At 53.9% G+C, this 17,060-nt stretch overlaps 1 protein-coding gene across 4 annotated transcripts in view; it reads left to right on the top strand.

Moving 5' to 3' along the window:
• Positions 1–3,222: 3,222 nt before the first annotated feature.
• The window catches only part of LOC1272191 (hornerin), an 82,632-nt gene continuing 68,794 nt past the window's right edge, over positions 3,223–17,060 (top strand). Inside the window, exons 1-3 of one of the 4 annotated variants that reach the window (XM_061655063.1) lie at positions 9,673–9,807; positions 12,181–12,960; positions 16,221–16,992. The gene's annotated coding sequence lies outside the window, so the exon portion shown is untranslated. Of the gene's footprint in view, positions 3,809–9,672; positions 9,808–12,180; positions 12,961–16,220; positions 16,993–17,060 lie in introns of those variants that run through there. The other 3 variants (XM_061655083.1, XM_061655072.1, XM_061655094.1) reach the window with 3 other exon arrangements.

The raw sequence follows: 17,060 nt of genomic DNA, 5'->3' as shown, positions 1-17,060 counted from the left end.
AATTACTTTCCTCAGAACAATCTTGTGTCATCGTCTCGTCAAAATAAATAAAAAAAAAAAAAACAAACACCCACCAATGCAAATGATTTTGCTCGGTTCGTTGCCAGTGGAAAATAAATCTTTCCCACACGGCAAGGCGTACCTAATGTCAAGCGTTGCGCGCTAGTACATAGGAAGAAAGGCAACGCTGCCCAGTAAATGAAGACATTCTTTTGTGCTCGTGCTGCCCGCACCGCCACCGTTACGGCGGCGATGATAGACGGCGCACATGCCGCACACGCCAAGCAGGCTTGTTTGTTCGCACATCGTGGAATTCGCTTTCCAGCCTCCCGCATGTAATCAGGACCAAACGACGAGAAAACCTGTGCTAAACCGTAGACCGGGCCCTCAACAAACCATAGGGCCGGTCGGGAAGCGCACGCTACTGCCGGACTCGTGTACTGCCGACCGGTAATCCTCCTCCAGCCGTGTGCGAAAGTCAAAACAAACGCCTCCACTCCCTGCTGTTTGTTTGTTTGGATCGAAACGAAAGCAAAAACAAAAAAAAAACAAAACAAAAAACTCCACTAAAAGTCTCGTCCAAATGCGTACCGAGCTGCGTGGAATGAGAAGCGAAGGCACCACCGTAAGGCGCCATCCAGCACGCCGCACAAGCAAGGACGACGGTGCGATAGCGGCGAACCGCTGCAGCTCCATCGAAGCAAAAAAGCGGGCCCATGATAGCAAAATGTAACGAAATGGGGGAAAAAAGGTGGAAAAAAGAGCACTTCAATACACTCACGGCATTACAAAGGCACACACTGCGAGAGAGCTACGGTAACTCATTCCCCAAGTGCTCTTTGGGAAAAAAAGGTAAAGTGTGTTCGGGCGTGTGTAAGGCTTTCTCTCGCGCTGAGATTCGTTTGCGCTGTTTGGTCGTTTGCTGCCTGGTGCCAATGCTTACACATTGGCAGGCGTCCGTTGCGCTGTGTGTATCAGTAACCCCCTCCCCCCCCCCCCCCTCTCCCCGTTCGTTGTAAGCGTTGTCTTGGTGGTGAGCGACTTGTTCCGGCATGCTCCAGGACCTAGCCTACGCTTCCCCAGGCGGCCAAGCGCAGCGTTACACGCGCCGACAACAAGTTACTCGCAGCATCGCGTCGGTCGGTGAAGTTCTTGCATCCTCCTTCTTGGTTCGTCTCAACCTCTTCTCCTATTTAGAAGAGACTGTGACGGCTGGCGGCGGCGGTGTGCGGCGTCGTCTGGCTGCCTGCTCCAGATCAAGTGTAATCGACCGAACAACACAACTGATAGCCATAACACCATACGTCCGTGACAGGCGTTCAGGCTCTGGCACTGGCATCCCCAGCACTTTGTTCTGGGAAGCATACGCCCCCCCCCCCCCCCCCCCCATCCAAAACCACCCCACCAGAAGATGCTGGATGTTGGATGTGCGGGATAGTGTTTCACCGAGCAGCAGTCGCCTTCGCAAACGTCTGCAAATGTCCAAGGTGTCAGTTTTCCGGGGCAGTTTCCTTTCTTTCTTTCCATTTTTTTGCTTCCTGTTGCTAGTCGACACACCACGAAATGACAGCCCTTTACATTGGGCGATGGGGAGATAGGGATGTGGGGGGGGTCATTACAGCGCGTAACGTTTGTGGGGGAACGTCACGCACGTCATACGCGGGGCAAACAATGTTCCGGTTTTGCCGATCTGCTGCTGAGGCTGCTGAGGCCAGCACCGAGACACCGAGCCGGACAGTTTGACGTCGGTGCCAGTTCGTCTCTTCTCCCCATTCGCTCCCCCCCCCCCTCCCCCTCTTCACGGTTTTTGCAGGCGTCCCTTCCCGCAGGCCGGAACATTAAAGAGGATATCAAGGCTGCATCTTTCCAAGGTTTGGGTGCTACCAGGGCGGAAGGGGGTCCGGGGGGGGGGGAGAGCGGAGAGGAGCAATAGCAATTTTCCTCAACACTGCACGCGCCTGGTTACACACGCCTGCACGTGCCACACGGGGTGCGCTTGTGTTTGTCGAGGTGGGTATGTGTGCGTTCCTTCACTCTCTCGCACTTCCACTATCCACACACACCAACACACGTAGAGCAAAGGATGCAGTTACTGGTTTGTAGCCCCCCCCCCACCCCCTTTGTCCGAGAGTGTCCTGATTATGTAAAACCATGTAACTCACTCCAGGTTTCCCGTCTGCTCTGTTTCTTTCTCTCTCTCTCTCTCTCTCTCCTTTGAGCTTGGCTGCACTTGTGAGAACGAGGAATGGGGGGGGGGGGGGGGGGGGGGGCAGGAGGAGTAAGGTCACATGGATGGATGGAGTGTTTCTGCTGGTTCTGCTGCAAGGAGCGGGAGACGAGGCCCGAGACTCGGCTTCCGTTACTGGCAGCGGCAGGTCCTGCTCCGGGATGATGGGGGGAGGGGGCAAAATCGAAGCAGATAATTCGAACAAGCGGCGGCAGGCTGGTGGCACTCTTTTACGGCTCTTTGATTGAGTGTGTAAGTGTGTGTGTGTGTGTGTGTGTGTGTGGGTATAGGACGCAGTAGTGTGCAAAGTGCAGCATGTCGTCGTCGAGCGTGGCATCGTGTTTCGGATCGGCGTTAGTTGCTCGCACGTTGCGTCGCCGACGAGGTGCATCCAGGAAACACAATTCGTCCTTCGAAACCACCACACACAGAGAGGGAGAGAGAGAGAGAGAGAAGGGGAGAGAAGGAGAGAGAGAGCGAGAGTAGGGACAGTGGGAAAGTGTGCGTGCGAAATTTCTGCATCCATCGAGGCAGCGTAGTGAACGGGATAGAAAGCTGGAAGGACATTTTGTTATACGAGAGAAGCGCAGAGTGTGTAAGAGAGATTGAGAGAGAGAGAGAGAGAGAGAGAGAGAGAGCGAGAGAAAGTGTCCAGTGATAAGGAGCGGAGAAGAAGGCTGGCGGGAAGCGAGGGACGACTGGCTAGCTTTTCAGGGTCAGACGGTTTTAACTTCCTAGCAACACGGCGAGCAGGCACACGCAACCAACACGGTATACACACACACACACGACCAAGCCGTGTGTCCGACTTTTCACTCACCGACGGCCGGACGGTGCCAGCAGCAGCAGCAGCAGCAGCGAGTGCCGTCGCGCAACCGAAAGCGGGAGTGACGCGAGTTTCCCTTCGCGCCGTGTGCATGTGCATCTGCTTGCCAGCGTGAGAGAAGGAGGGAGGGGGGGGGGGGAGAGGGGGAGGAAAGCGGGAGGAGAGGCCATCCCGTTTTGGTGCAGTTTGCGTGCCCGACCAGACCAGTCACCATTGTCGCTCCGGCCAGCCGCCTGACGATGGTGTGACGCTCCCGGTGTAAAGCCGCGACCGCGCTCTATCTGTGCACGAGCAGAAGAAGAAGAAGAAGAAGAGGAAGAAGAAGAGGAAGAAGAGGAAAATTTAAAAAAAAAACACGAAAAACCAAACAATACAAGCAAGCAGGCCAGCAGGCACCGCAGGAAGAAAGTTTGTGACTTTATCGGCTGGGAAAGAAAAGGTTGTTTTTTTTTTCCTCTCTCCAAAACTCGAGTGTGATATCAAAGTGTGTGTGTGTGTGTGTTCGTGCGAGTGTGTGTGTTTGTGGGCACCGGCACCCGGGTCGATAGTGTCGGTGCGGCGGTGGCTCAAGGTGGTTTGCCACCCCCAGCACACCCGCTTGACAACCCACGTGCGACATCTGCTCATCATCTGCTGGCCGACCGACCGACCGACCGACCGACCGACCGACCGACCGACCGTAGCCGCCGCTTCCGGCCGCCATCTTTCCCCGTGCCCGTACAAAACCATGTGCTTTAGCGCACCAGACGCAACGGGTAAGTGTTACACGCCTGTCAGGCCTATCGGCGGATCGGTAAGCAGGCAGAAGTAAGCTGTAAGCTAGTTGTAACAGAAATGGGAAATATTTAATATATAAAAAAAAAAGAAAAACAACAAACACACAATACACACAGCGGAGCAACACGGAGGGAAAGAAAAGGGTTGGCAGTTGGTAAGAGAGAGAGAGAGAGAGAGAAAAAAAAGCCGAGAAAAAAGAACATTGGTACAAAGCAGCATAAAAATAAAGCACGTCAAAACAGTACTCACCGGCCCCGCAAGAGCCCGATGGGGGGAGGGGGGGGGGTGTCCCTGGGGGGGAGGGTAAGATGTGGGCGCACATTGGCAGTAAGTAGAAATCGAAATGCAAATAAAACTCCGCTCCATCCCCATCCCCAACACCTGCTGGAACCATTTTCATTACACCCCCCCCCCACCCCCCCCCCCCCCCCACCCCTGTTCCACACATTATTTATAGTACAAAGCAAACAAATGCACCGGGCCCAAAGCGGGACGGAAAGGCACAACACAAACTGCATGTCCTGCTACGGCACGAGGAAACGAGGAAGAGAGGGGGGGGGGGGGTGGGGAGGGAGGCATGCAAGGAAGGGCGCGCGCACACACAGACACGCGCCGCACGAAAGGACGAATAAATTAGAACATTCACAGTAATGAAGAGCGAGCGTGATTGGGGAGAGAGAGAGAAGGAGCGGATGGGGAGGGGGGGGGGGGGGCTGTCAGACGGTGTGGAAATCTTTTAATTCCCAAACGCTTCCCACAATGGGATCGGAACGAAGGCTGGAGAGCGGGGCACACTGAAATAGCACGGAGAGAACGGCCGTTTGGCTGTGTGAGTGCAAGAGAGAGAGCGTGCAAGACTGGGGCGAAAGAGCGTGTGTGTGTGTGTGCGTTGTGGGGTTTGTGGTTCTTTTTAAAAACGATGGAAAATGAAAAACCACACTCTTGTGTTGTCCTCATTCTTCGATGAAACCCCGGAAGAGCGAAGGGAAAAGCAAGCAAAAAAAAAACAAAAAAGAAAGATGCACTGCAAGAGTGGTTTTCCACTTCATTTTCCTTCCTTCTTCGTTTTTTTCTTCTTCTTCTTATCCACAACACTCACAGCACACAAAACGAAAGTGGTGGGGGGGGGGGGGGGGGGTTGAAGCAAAAAAGGAGAAAAAAGGGGAGACAGAAAGAGAGAAACAGAGAGAGAGAGAGCACAGAGCTCCCAGTCCTGTTGTGTTTTTTTTTTGTTATTGCCAGCCTGCATCAAGCCGTGGTGGTCCGGTGTAAAATCTCTGGCGAGGGAAATGAAACGAAAAATAAAAACGAAACAAAACGAGTCAAAACAAGGAGAAAAAAGCGCCGTAGAAGACGAACCCTACCCTGCTACCAAGCACCGATGTAAGCCGACAGTGCTGGCCGGCGATCGGGATTGCATTCGTGCGAGCGATTGCCCGGCGTGTCCGAGTTTGCCGGCTGCGCTACATACACATAGCCGGGCCCTATACATAGCTATTGTTTGGGGGGGGTCCTCGGTCTACCTCGCTTGTGTAAAGCTCGGGCGCGGGCCAGCTCAAGCCCGATTATTTAACGTCGCGCTTATGTGCAGCTGGCCTGCGGTACATTGGCAGCAGTCGGCCGCGCGCTATGTGCACGCGCCGTGCCCAGCATCCCAGTGGCGTCACGTAAGAAATCGAGCATCAAACGCACGATCGGTGCGCAAGAAAAGCGGGCTGGTTCTTCCAGTAACCGCTCGCAGCCGCCACACTCCAGCATGGCAATGTGCTGGCGCGGTGGCGCATGTGCATGCCCCACTATGTAACGCCACTGCTCGCTTATGTCGCCGTGGTGCGGATTGCATTGCACTTTTTTTTCGCCTCCCCCCCCCCCCCCCCCCCCCTGCGACGGGACAGCAGACATAATCCTGCTGCTGCTGCTGCTGGTGGGTGGCTCGACGGGTGGCCTATATGCTTCGGCCTGGCAGCACCCGAAACGGCGCCCGATGCCGAAGGACCAAGGATACAATCATAGGAAATATGTTGCGCCTGCAAGCCGAATGCCTTTTGCACCGTCCTGGCTCGGCCGCCCTGCTGTTATGTGTGCCGGGCGGCCGATTTATGTACCTCCTCGATGCTCGATTCCGTCGCGCGACTATTGCACAAGCTAGGACGTTCTCGCTGCGTTCCGATAACGGTGCAAACGGGAAAAAAAACACACACACATAATGAGTGGCAATAATTTTGTCGTTTTGCGTACGCCTAATGCACTTTTACAAGGACATAGGACACACAGGGGGTAAGGGGGGGGGGAGGGAACACATGTACGCACAGTACAGGAGCGCGCTTTTCCTTTTGTTGCTGCTTTGTTTTAAACATACAGTAGCAGGACACGAACCTCACAAAGGATCCGTGTTGGAGGCTAATATGCTCGACACTGGAGACAAAAATTAAGGAAAAAAATGTACAAACACACACACACACACACAGCCTCGAGGAGCCCTCCGTAGCGCCCACTGGCGCAAGGCGCAACAAGGGCCCGCCGGGTGGGCTTCCTTTGCGATGGTAACAGGCGGTTCAGCCAGGCGGTGGCATTTGTTTAATCGACGCCCTTATCCGTGCTTTTAATCCGTGCTGGGTGCTTGGGCGAGCACTTATCGTGCGGTGCGATAAGTTTGCTTATTTTACACCCTCACCCGACAGGGCCAGGGTGGGTTTGCGTGTGGCAGCGGAAGCGGCAAACCGAGGGACCACGTCAACTGGCCAATTAATTCGCCAATATTGACAGATTTTATCGCCCACCAGCTAGCCGGCCGGCAGCAGCGAGAGAGAGAGAGAGAGAGAGAGAGGGGGAAGCGATGGAGGAAAAGGAGGCTGCCTGTAATCGTCAGCTCGGCGGCCGTTTGCCCACGCACCCTCGTTATATTTTCGCATCGCCGATTCGCCCGCCGCTGGCCGGATGTGAATGTAACGCCCGTCCGATAACGCTTGACCGGCGGAATGCAACACCGGTGCGGGGATGAAGTGCCACATTAAACGCCCACCCACCCACACGCGCGCGCCCTCACAACAGTGCATAGCGGCGTTGCGGGGAAGGGTGGCCGCACATGTAAAGTTGCATTTAAAGTGCACCGCGCCAGTGCAACGGCTAGAGGCCGCACTTTAAACGCGCGGTACGTGTGTTAAGGGGGGGGGGGGGGGCGGACTTGGGGGAGTACGTGGGTCCGGAGGACAGGAACATTTCGTTTCGGAAATGCGCACCCAGCATCGAGGCAGCGTTTTATTAGTTTGTTTGTCGTACTTTCAGCTTCGGCATTTTGTCGCCCAAGCGCTGTGCGTGTGCGTGTGTGTGTTTTTATTTGAAAGAGTTTTCCCCCGTTTTCCGCTGCCCTATTGGCTGCCTGGGTGGGGACTGGACTCTGGATTATTTGCTACCGTACGCAGCCTACTGACGCTCGAACACTCGCTCCAGCCAGTGTAACGCAGCCCATCTTCAATCCATGCAGACGCAGCAAACACCCCACACAGCGCGCAAAAAGGGGGGTGTGGGGAGGAGGAGCGAGAGGTAGGCGGAAATGCCATCGGTGTCGGTGTTTTCCTTGCCCCCACCCCCATCCCACCACTTTGGGCCACCCCGCTCCGGAAAGTCCTCGAGTGTCCTTCACTCACGCGTGGAGTTTGTGTGTGAGTTCCCCCCCACGGTGGCAGTACCTAGCTAATGCGAGAACAACTCGCTGCAAAAAGCGTGAGGAAAAGAGAGCGCGCGCGAGAGAGAGCGAGAGAGAGAGAGAGAGATAATGGTTCGGGAAATGCATCGGCAAAGTGCATATGGCGAAAGCGCTCACCGACCTATGTGCCTTTTCGCTTACCTAAGAGCCGCTCTATACATATGTATAGATGAGTTCCGTGCCAGCCTTGCATGCACGAACATGCACCGTACATACATGTGCTGTGGTTGTAAATGCAATTGCGAGAGAGAGAGAGAGTGATACAAAGAGACAGAGAGGGAGAGCGTTGCATAAGCAGAAGCAAAATCAAGGAAAATAAAATTAAAAAAAAACGGAATCCTCGAGCTGTTCCTTTATGTACTGCTGTGTGTGTACGCTGCTGTAAGTGTTCGGACGGTGCTGAACATATTTACCTCTATTGCTCGCCTTCTCGACCTTTGACTCTCTTTTTTTGCAAAGGGGGGGGGGGGGGAAGGGGGACGGAGCGGAGAAATAAGAAATGAAAAGCCCTGGAGCTAAGCAGCGAACCGAAAACATAACACAAACCATTGTACATAGGGTGAAGCGAGGGTCGTGAGTGTGCCGAAGTGAGGGGAGGGGGGGAGGGGGGGGAGGTGGAAAAGCTTCGCCCGCTTTGTACATGGTCCATTTGCTGGAGCACCATTTACAGTGCAGCGTGTACATCGGGGCAGGTACATGGTTACCGCTTGGTTAGCTGTAAAGTGGTAGCGGGGGGCGGGGGGGGGGAGGAGGGGTTTTGGAAAAATGCATCCCTGTGTGTGTGTGTGTGTGTGCAGCGCCAAAGGAATGCCGAAGGAAGGTGGTCGGGTTCACTGTGCAAGACATGCAGTTCTAAAGGGCAATTCAGGAAGGGGGTGGGTGGGGGGCAAGGGGGGTATCCCTGGTAAATAGAAGAAAATCGGAAAATGGAGGACAATGGGAAGGTGGGTGCAACACACTGCACTGTGTACGACCTGCGAGTACATTGGCAAGGGCGCTACTTCCCTTTTTAGCTAAAATCGGCCACTCCGACCTCCCCCCCCCCCCCCCGCCCTATTCTCTCCACCCCCAAATAGGTGTCCGCCCATTTGTATGTAAAGCTATATGATGAATGTTTAGTGGTTGTGGTGGAGGAGGTGTGTTGTGCGCTCCCGTTTTTACTAACGCCGCTAGTAAGCCGCCCACTGGTGGAAGGGGGGTGGGGGGTGGGGGGGGGTGGTCTTAAATGGATGGGGAGCTCCGGGTATGTACAACACCGCCAGTGGTGCCGCTGCCAAAATGGGCTGTCGGTTTGACCTCCCCTTCTCCCGGCACCCACCCCCACCCACTGGATGGGTTTCAACTCACCCCCCCCCCTCCCCCTCCCGAGCTGACTCGTGGCTGGATGGGTTTTTTTTGCATTATTGCACCGACCTCCCCCCCCCCTCCGCCCCTCCCAACCCCGAAAGAGTTTGAGGGGGGGGGGGCGGATGGTGGAAGTTCGTTCGTTGGTTGATTGGTTGGGCTGGTTAAATGGTTTGGCAGCCCCGGTTGGCTGGTGCTGGTTTTGCGAACGTTGGTTGGCTGACGCGTTGATTGGACCCGAACAACCCATCCCCCCCCCCCAATCCCCTCCTTCCCGTAGCCACCCTCCCGGTTCTAGTTTGCGGCAGGTCCGCTTCCTTCCGCTACATCGGCGAGGCGAAGATCCCCTCCCTCGTCGTTCGATCGAGGAAGAGGGGGGGGGGGGGGGAGGGGGACGGAGGGAGATGTTCATACCCGCGGGAGTAAGCAAAAAAGGGATCGTGTTATGGCGACCACTCGGGGCGAGGCAAAGGGCAAGGGATGCACACCGCAAGGCAAACCCAGGGATAACTAACTGTCGCAGGACGATCTCTCGCTTCTCGCCTTCTGCCGGAGCCTTGGCCTGTGGGATGGGGAAGGGGGGGGGATGAGGGGAGATCCTCGGGCCCAACCCCCACACCGTACCGCCTGGCCTGGCGCACGCGGCTTGGCTACACCCACCGCACGCTCTCACATACAGCGGGCATGGTAACAGGACTCGGGACCGACGAAACCAACCATCCAGCAGCAGCAGCAGCGCGTCGACGTCGTCGTAACAAACAAGCCGACACGAGGGCCAGTAGTCGACCAAGCGAGCGACGACGACGACGACGACGACGACGAGCCAAGGACTCCAAACGCAATCGAACGATTGCCACGGCTCAACGTGTCTGTGTGTGTGTGTGTGCGCGTGTCTGTGTGGACTGCTACTGCTCCAGTATATTTAAAGTAATGTTGCGTTTTCATCATTATTTAGTACAACACGGGATCCCAAGCTGTAAAGTCGCAAAACTGTACGGTGTGTGTGCCTTCGGCCGCGCTTAACCAAGGACTCGAGCAGTCCACCTCCCCCCACCCCTCCTCCCCTTATCCCTCTCCCCCTCCCCCCCCATCCCTCCTCCTCTCTGCCAGCTTGCTACCCTTCCGGTCCCCATCGGGCACCCTCAGTGCTGCTGCCTCATATACATCCCCGTCCCGGCCCACCATCCAGCGCCATCCCCATAGGTACCCACACACTCCAACCCCCCTCCCCCCCCCCCTCTTCTCTCCTCTCCACCACCACCACCCACCCCCCCCCCCCCCCCCATCATTCCAAATCACATTAATCAGGCTGGCAGTGCTGGTTCAGGGAGCTGCGGCGTTCGGCACAGGATTTAGTAATTGCCGAGCAACCGCTATCGACGCAACGGACTGCGATTTGCCGACTGCAAGCCGCCGCCCTGCCCCAGTGTTGAGCCCAGTGTGCGAACACAGCGAGCGAAGAAGCAAGCAAAGTCCCTAATCGGCCCCTGCTTTGTTTGCAGCAAAACAAAGCAAAACAAAACCAACATTTATCCCACGCAGCAGTAGCGTTCGTGGCTGGTTTTGAATAATTACCAATTTTGTTTTGTAAAATTGCTGCGAATGAGTGTCCGCGTGTGTTTGATTCGAACGCCGTTGCGAATGGTGCTGTGGAGTGATGGCAGTGATGGCGCTGCACTGAAACGCACTTTGCTGTTAGCCGTTAGGCCGTCACGCGCAATGCAGTTTGCATAACTGTAGGCGGCTTAGATAAGCGGTTTGCGCGTTGGTGGCACTTGTGTGCTATGTTTGTGAGCTTTTACGTGTATGTGTGTGTGTGTGTGCATATCCTTCGGAATGTGCACCGCTTTGTGCTGTGGGACTGTTTCGCTTGCAAAATTGTGTGTGTGTGTGTGTGTGTGTGTGTGTGTTTTTTTTTAAGCAAAACAATATCCAACCAACTTTAAGCATCGTGCCGTGTGCAGTTGTCCCAGTAGCGTCCACCCTTCCACGCTACGAATCCCCTCGCTTCCCCCTCGCTCGCTGGACACTTGCCTGTGTGTGCTGTGTTTCGATAAAAAAAAGAAAAGCCAAACAAAAACAACAGCACCGACACGAGCGTGTAATCGAGCGGTGTGGCCTTCGCACTGCGGTTGCGGTTGTGTGCGTTTTCATAGCACTGCTGGCACTGCACGGCAACAAAAATTCACTGTAACTGTGTGCTTCGGAGATGAGCCCCCCTCCCGGTGTGAAGGAGAAAGAGAGAGAGAAATGATAGTAGCAAAAAAAAAACAAACAAACAAGCGGGGAGATTGGCAACGGCACAACTTCATTACACAGAGTGCACTGTGTGTGTGTGTGTATTCTATGTATGTGTGTATCTGTATGTGTGTGTGTGCTTTTCAAAGTACACGGAGAGAGAAAGCAAGAGCGAGAGAGAGAGAGATAGAGAGAGAAAGTGCTCAGTAAAACTAGGTAGACCAAGAGGGTTGAGGCAAAAGTAAAGAGGGATGGGAGGCTCAGTGGGGGGGAAAAAAAAGGGAATCCACAAGGAGCCAGGACGCCGCCACCATGTGAGTGACGCGTTTGTAGTCGATGTAAACAAAAATGCAATTTCGTCTGGCAACTCGCCGGTACTCCTGGTTTCGGGCGCTCCGTTTCGGGCGCTCCGCGTGGTGCAGCGCACGCGGTGCAAACTGTTCTTTCCTTGTTTTTTTTTTTTTTTTTCGTTTGTTCTTGTTGCCGTTGTAGTCGCCCCGTTTACTTCCCTGTAGCACGTGCGCGCGTGCTTGCGGGCAAACCGGCCACGAAGCAGTGCGAGCGTCGCGTCGGACCGTCGGTCACGCTGCGGCCCCCGAGGCGGCCTGCATCGCACTATAAAACCGCACGAGTGGGACAATACACGCAGAAACACACACACACACACACACACACACACACACACACACACACACACACACACACAGCAGCAGCAGCTAGAACGAGCACCATTATTGTTGGCTGACATTTGACAGTCCACACCAGCCCACAGTTATTGCCCGCTGTGCTCCGTGCCTGTGGTTTGAGTGTGTGTTCTGTGAGCAGACGACGAACCCCTTTACCCCGAGGACCAAAAGTGCATTCGGCCGTGCGTACGTGTGCGTTCCCGTATTCGTCTCTCAGTGTGTGTGTGTGTGTGTGTGTGTGTAACGAACTGCAAGAACGCACCCGGGGTATCGGGGGAAGTGGATTTGGGGGGGGGGGGGGGGGGTGCCGTTTTCATCACACGGTTCGTTACATAATTTCACTAATGGTTTATTATAATCACCTCCACAATCACAGCCGCACTCTCAGCCCGCCCCATCGCACGCCTCTCTAGCCCGCCGGAAAATTACCACCCGGAAATCAAATATAAAACTCACACAGCCCCACGCCAGCTCGATTACCAAGCGTGGCAGTAGGGCAAGTACCCAAATAGACAGACAGGACCAGTCGGTGCAGTTGCACACGCTGCTGCTGCACCGTTTCCGTAGCGTGCGAGGCGTTAAGCTGTTGGGCGGCCTTGCCTACCTACCAGGCGCAGCCTTACGAGCTCAAGCGCGTGCGGTAGTTGTGTGTGTCTGTTTGTATGTGTGTGTGCGTGATTAGTGAAGCTTTTCCGATTCGGTGGATTTGAGTGGAAACGAAGTTGAGAGAGAGAGAGAGAAAAAAAACCACACACACAAAACGAGATAAACGAACACAGCCTACGACAAGACTAGCATCCCAAGACAAGTGTAGCTGATTGTGTGTGCGTGTGCGTGTGTGTGTGTGTGCGTCCATCAGTGTGTGTGTGTGTGTCTGTGAAGCCACGTGGGGGAAAGAATGACCGTGATGTTGGTGGCACTTGCAGCCGTTAGTAACGCAGCGTTTGAGTCCGTTCAAAACAACGCTCGCAGCGCGGTGCACTGAGCGCAGTGAGACGCAAAAGTGTTTCGTCGCAAATTTGCACGACCGTGTTTGTTCCGCCTGTGACACCAGACCAGACCGGACCAGCGTTTGCCAGGCCGTCCTACGCTCGAGGCCGCATCAGCCCACCAGCCCCGTTGACCGTTACGGGACCGCACGGCCCGAACCTTAAAGGTACGTCAGCAAGAGCAGAATGGGGCCGCACGGTACAAAAACGCATCGAAAAATGGGGTACACGGCGACACTGGGCGCAATAGCAGCAGATCCGGTCCAGTGAAGACGTCCAAGTCGATAGTAATGGGACTTTTTTTTTTGTTGTTATTGTTGTTGTAAGAAGCGAATCCCTTTTCTAACACACATACACACAGACACATCCATAAAAAGAGGTACAAGAACAGGGCAGTGTAAAACCCGGCACGGTAAAAAGAGGTTAGTAGCCAAACGGTGCCGAGTTCCAGTTGGATGATTTTATGTCCTTTCCAGAGTTGTTTTTTTTCCGCTCCTCTGTCTACTGTCTACTTCTGCGTCACTCTAGTTGGTACTGTGTTTGTGTGTGTGTGTGTGCATGTGTCATTTACATCGTGATGTGCCATAAAAACCGAAATGTAATGAACCCCGAGCAGACGTTATTTAAATTAAAGCCCTTTTTTTACTTTATTTGTTTCGCCTTTTAGTTGTGTTTTGCAAAAAACAAAAAGAGCCACCCTGCCCCTGTTACGTTATGTTTTGTGCGCTGCGGCTAGCCTACCTTTCAGGCGAGGCCTTCGGTCACATTTCACGTGGCCTTCCCAGCCAGTGCCCAGGAAGCAGTAATACTGTGTACCTCCACTATCGTGCAGCCCCGGCTCGTCGCCTGCTGGTGGTGTGGGCCCTGCTTCCTTGCCCATGGGCTGATAAATATGCATACATTGTGCTCCCCACCAGGCAAACCTTCGGCTCAGTGCCAGCCCGGAAACCGGGCAGCTATTTTTAAAGCTTGGTTTACACCACAGCCAGCCAGCGGGAACAAAAAAAAAAAAGAGCAGAGCAGCAGCAGCAGCAGCAACAACAACTAGTACAACGTTACAAAAGCAACAACAAAAAACCTACATCACACGCTACAGCTAGGAAAATTGAGACAGCATGCAAAACGGTACCGCTTCCTAGTTCCGCTTGCGGCCGGCAGCAGGCAGGCGGCTACTTTCCCTCCCAGCCCATCCTCAGCTCCCAGAGTTGACATTCCCGTTTGCAGCGGTCTGCCCTGTGTCTGGCCTTTCTGGTGATGGGGGAGGGGGGGGGGGGGGCGAACAAGGGCGTACAGGACGAGGACCTGTGCGGCACGGCACGTAGTCTCCGCCGTGGGTTCCCCACATGGCCACTCACTCGCAAAGGGGACGCTGTGTTTGTTTTTCCCCTGCTTGCGACGGTTCGTCCTTGTGTGCGGTTCGTCGCCTGTTCAAGCCCGAGAGAGAGAGAGAGAGAGAGAGGCAGTGAATTTGTGTCTGTATTTGTGCTTGAAGTGCTGGAATGTCTGAGAGTGTCTGTGTGTGTGTGTGTATGTTTACGTTTACAGACGCAGGTTGAATGTAGTAAGCGGGATGCTGTAACCGCTGGAACGGCCGTGATGTAAGCGTTTGGGGAGAGTCCTTACCCAAGAAAACTGCTCCCACAGCAGCAGGAACTCGCTCACGCGCTCAACTGCATGCACTCTCGCATTACATTCGCCGTGGATTCGGTGCGTTGCTGAAATGTGTTCGGCGCGAGCAAAATGCTGCATCGTTCCAGTCCGCTGGCGCTGGCATGTGCGTTGCCTTCGCCGTACGGCACCATGTCCCGACTGGAGTTGAATCGAATCGAGCTGACGTTTGCGTTTGACCTTGCATTGGCACTGCTCTGGCTGTAAACGGAACAGACGGGCTCGTCTAGCCATGTGGTCTGGCGGCCGGGGGAGAAAACAGGACCCCTTTAGCCAGACGCATAGCGACCTGAGCCGTTTTGCTGTAAATATTTACAGTGCAGTTATTTAACCGCACATAGCAGCAGATATGTACCTTTTTTTACATGCCGCTTTACATGCTCTCCTTTACATGCAGCTGATCACGGTCCGCATGTATACATAGGTTGCGCGCTACAGTTGCTAGTAAATGCTTGTGCAGAGGTGGTGCGAGATCCTTACATAAGAATTATGCTACAAGCTGCCATGTACAGGCTCCCGACAGATGCTGTACATACAACGCGGTGCAACAGTACCTAACAGTAGCTCTAGCAGCGGTACATACCTCTTCATAGCCTCTACATAGCTCTTCTGCGCTTTTTCTGGTGTCTGTGCATGCGTTTTGGTCCTTCGAACCGGATTTCGCATTCCTATCATTTCCCGCTTTTGCGTGCGTTGTAAATGAATAATTCAAAAACGTACACTCACACAAAGAAGCACCTTAATTAAGCAGTTTCGCGTCGTTCTACAGCAGCAGCAGCATCTATCCATGGCTGCATGGGTTGCGCATGAGGAAGGGCTGTTTTATGCGGGCATTGTAATGACCTCCGCCGCTTAGCCGATCAACCGGAGATTGTTTTCTATTTTTATCCCATTCTGCCCATCCCATGACAACAACAAAATCATACCGTTGCGTTTCCGCTGCGGCGCAACACACTTCCTGTAGACAGGCAGGCTAAATTCGTGATCCGTACCCCTCTCCCGGGGTTGTGTCCACTGCCCTTTCGAACGGGGTTGAAAGGATGTGGTTGCCTGCCATCGACCGTATGTAGCGTAGCGTTACATACTCGTCTGGTGCAGGTATGTTTCGGTATGTAAAACATAGTGGAAGCTTTGTGGCCTAACCTAAAGCCTTATGTGGCGCTGGTAAACAGGTTCGGTTTGTTATTTACTTTAGCTGACTCACTCTCCGGTTGCGGCACATAACCGGCAGCTTGGTATATAATGTTGGCGAAACATTAAATAAGCATGCGGTACATAGATCAAAAATGCATTTTCCGGTATTTCGATTTCAAGCACCCGTGCCGCTGCACGCTGGGCAACAAAGAACACATAACACTGTACGACCAGAAGTGCCAGAACCCTACCGGGATGGGGGGGATAACAAAGAAAATTATATCTCCGGAAGAGGAACGAAAGATTTGCGCTAAATTTGGGTGACTTGGTGCCGGTGTGATGGGAAACAGGAAGAACCAAACCCTAGATGAGTCGGATGTACAGCTATAGCTATAGGAGTTGGAGGCATCTGACCAGCAGGGACATGACTGTTATAAAATGTATGGTTTTGAATGTAGGCGACAACCGACATATAGCCATCTGCTGGATAGCTACACAAGTGGAACCTCCCGGAGACTTCCAACCTCCGAGCTCGGTCACATCCAATCTAAATTCTTCGAATTAAAATTCTACACACACATGTACCTCCTGCGCAAGATCTCACCGAATTTTCGCTTACTTTCAGGCATCATGTCAGCAATCAAACACTATCCTGCCCGCCTTACCAATCAACCCGTAAGCGGCAGCGGCACACAATCAAACGCCCGTCGCCGCCGAGCCACTAAGCGCACTAAGCGGCTGCAGCGGCTAGTGTCACGTTCCGATCGGCCGCCTAGCGAGCGCGATCGTACAAAACACCACCACTACGAAGCAGTCCGTATCAAAGACGAACACACCGTCAGAGTGTCGCCCTCGCGTAGCCCGTAGTAGTGGTGTAACGCTGCCCAAGTGACGCAGATGCGTAGTAGACCAGACCCGCCATATCCTCAGCGTCACAGAGTAGTGTGTGATTGCCTATATCCAGCATAGTCTCTATAGTTTTGCTGCTCGAGTTCCATCCGTAACAGTAATAGTAGCAGTAGTGGCCCAGTTTGATGCCCATTTTGATACTCAATCTCTAGTTGCAATGTAGTGCTACCGCCATCCGCTTTCGGTGGACGTCTTTCTCAAAAACGAGTAATCTAAGCTTATCGAAAACAAGTAAAACCGCAATATCTTCAAACCTCGTAGCTCGTAATATCCTATCGACATCTACATAGACTCGCCTATTCCCAAATATTCGAAAACGGCTCATACGCGTACGTGTGTGTGTGTGTGTGTGGTTGTTGTGTACTGTGGCGCTGTGCGAGCGCTTTGGTTCTTGAACTCTGTCCAAGTCTTCAAGCGCCGTCTTGGGTGGAAGTAGTAGTCGTTGGTTGCAGCATACAGTTTAAGGCCCAGCGCGCTCGCCATCTTGTGTAAGTACCGTCCGGGGGCTGCTGTTTCCCGCTTTGCTAATCAGGCTTCAGGCCCCGCCAGGCTGTCG

The sequence above is a fragment of the Anopheles gambiae genome, chromosome X, assembly GCF_943734735.2.
Source record: "Anopheles gambiae chromosome X, idAnoGambNW_F1_1, whole genome shotgun sequence".
In the NCBI taxonomy this organism is placed as follows: domain Eukaryota; kingdom Metazoa; phylum Arthropoda; class Insecta; order Diptera; family Culicidae; genus Anopheles; species Anopheles gambiae.
The sequence above is the reverse complement of the archived record's forward strand: the minus strand, read 5'-3'. Positions and strand labels throughout refer to the sequence as shown.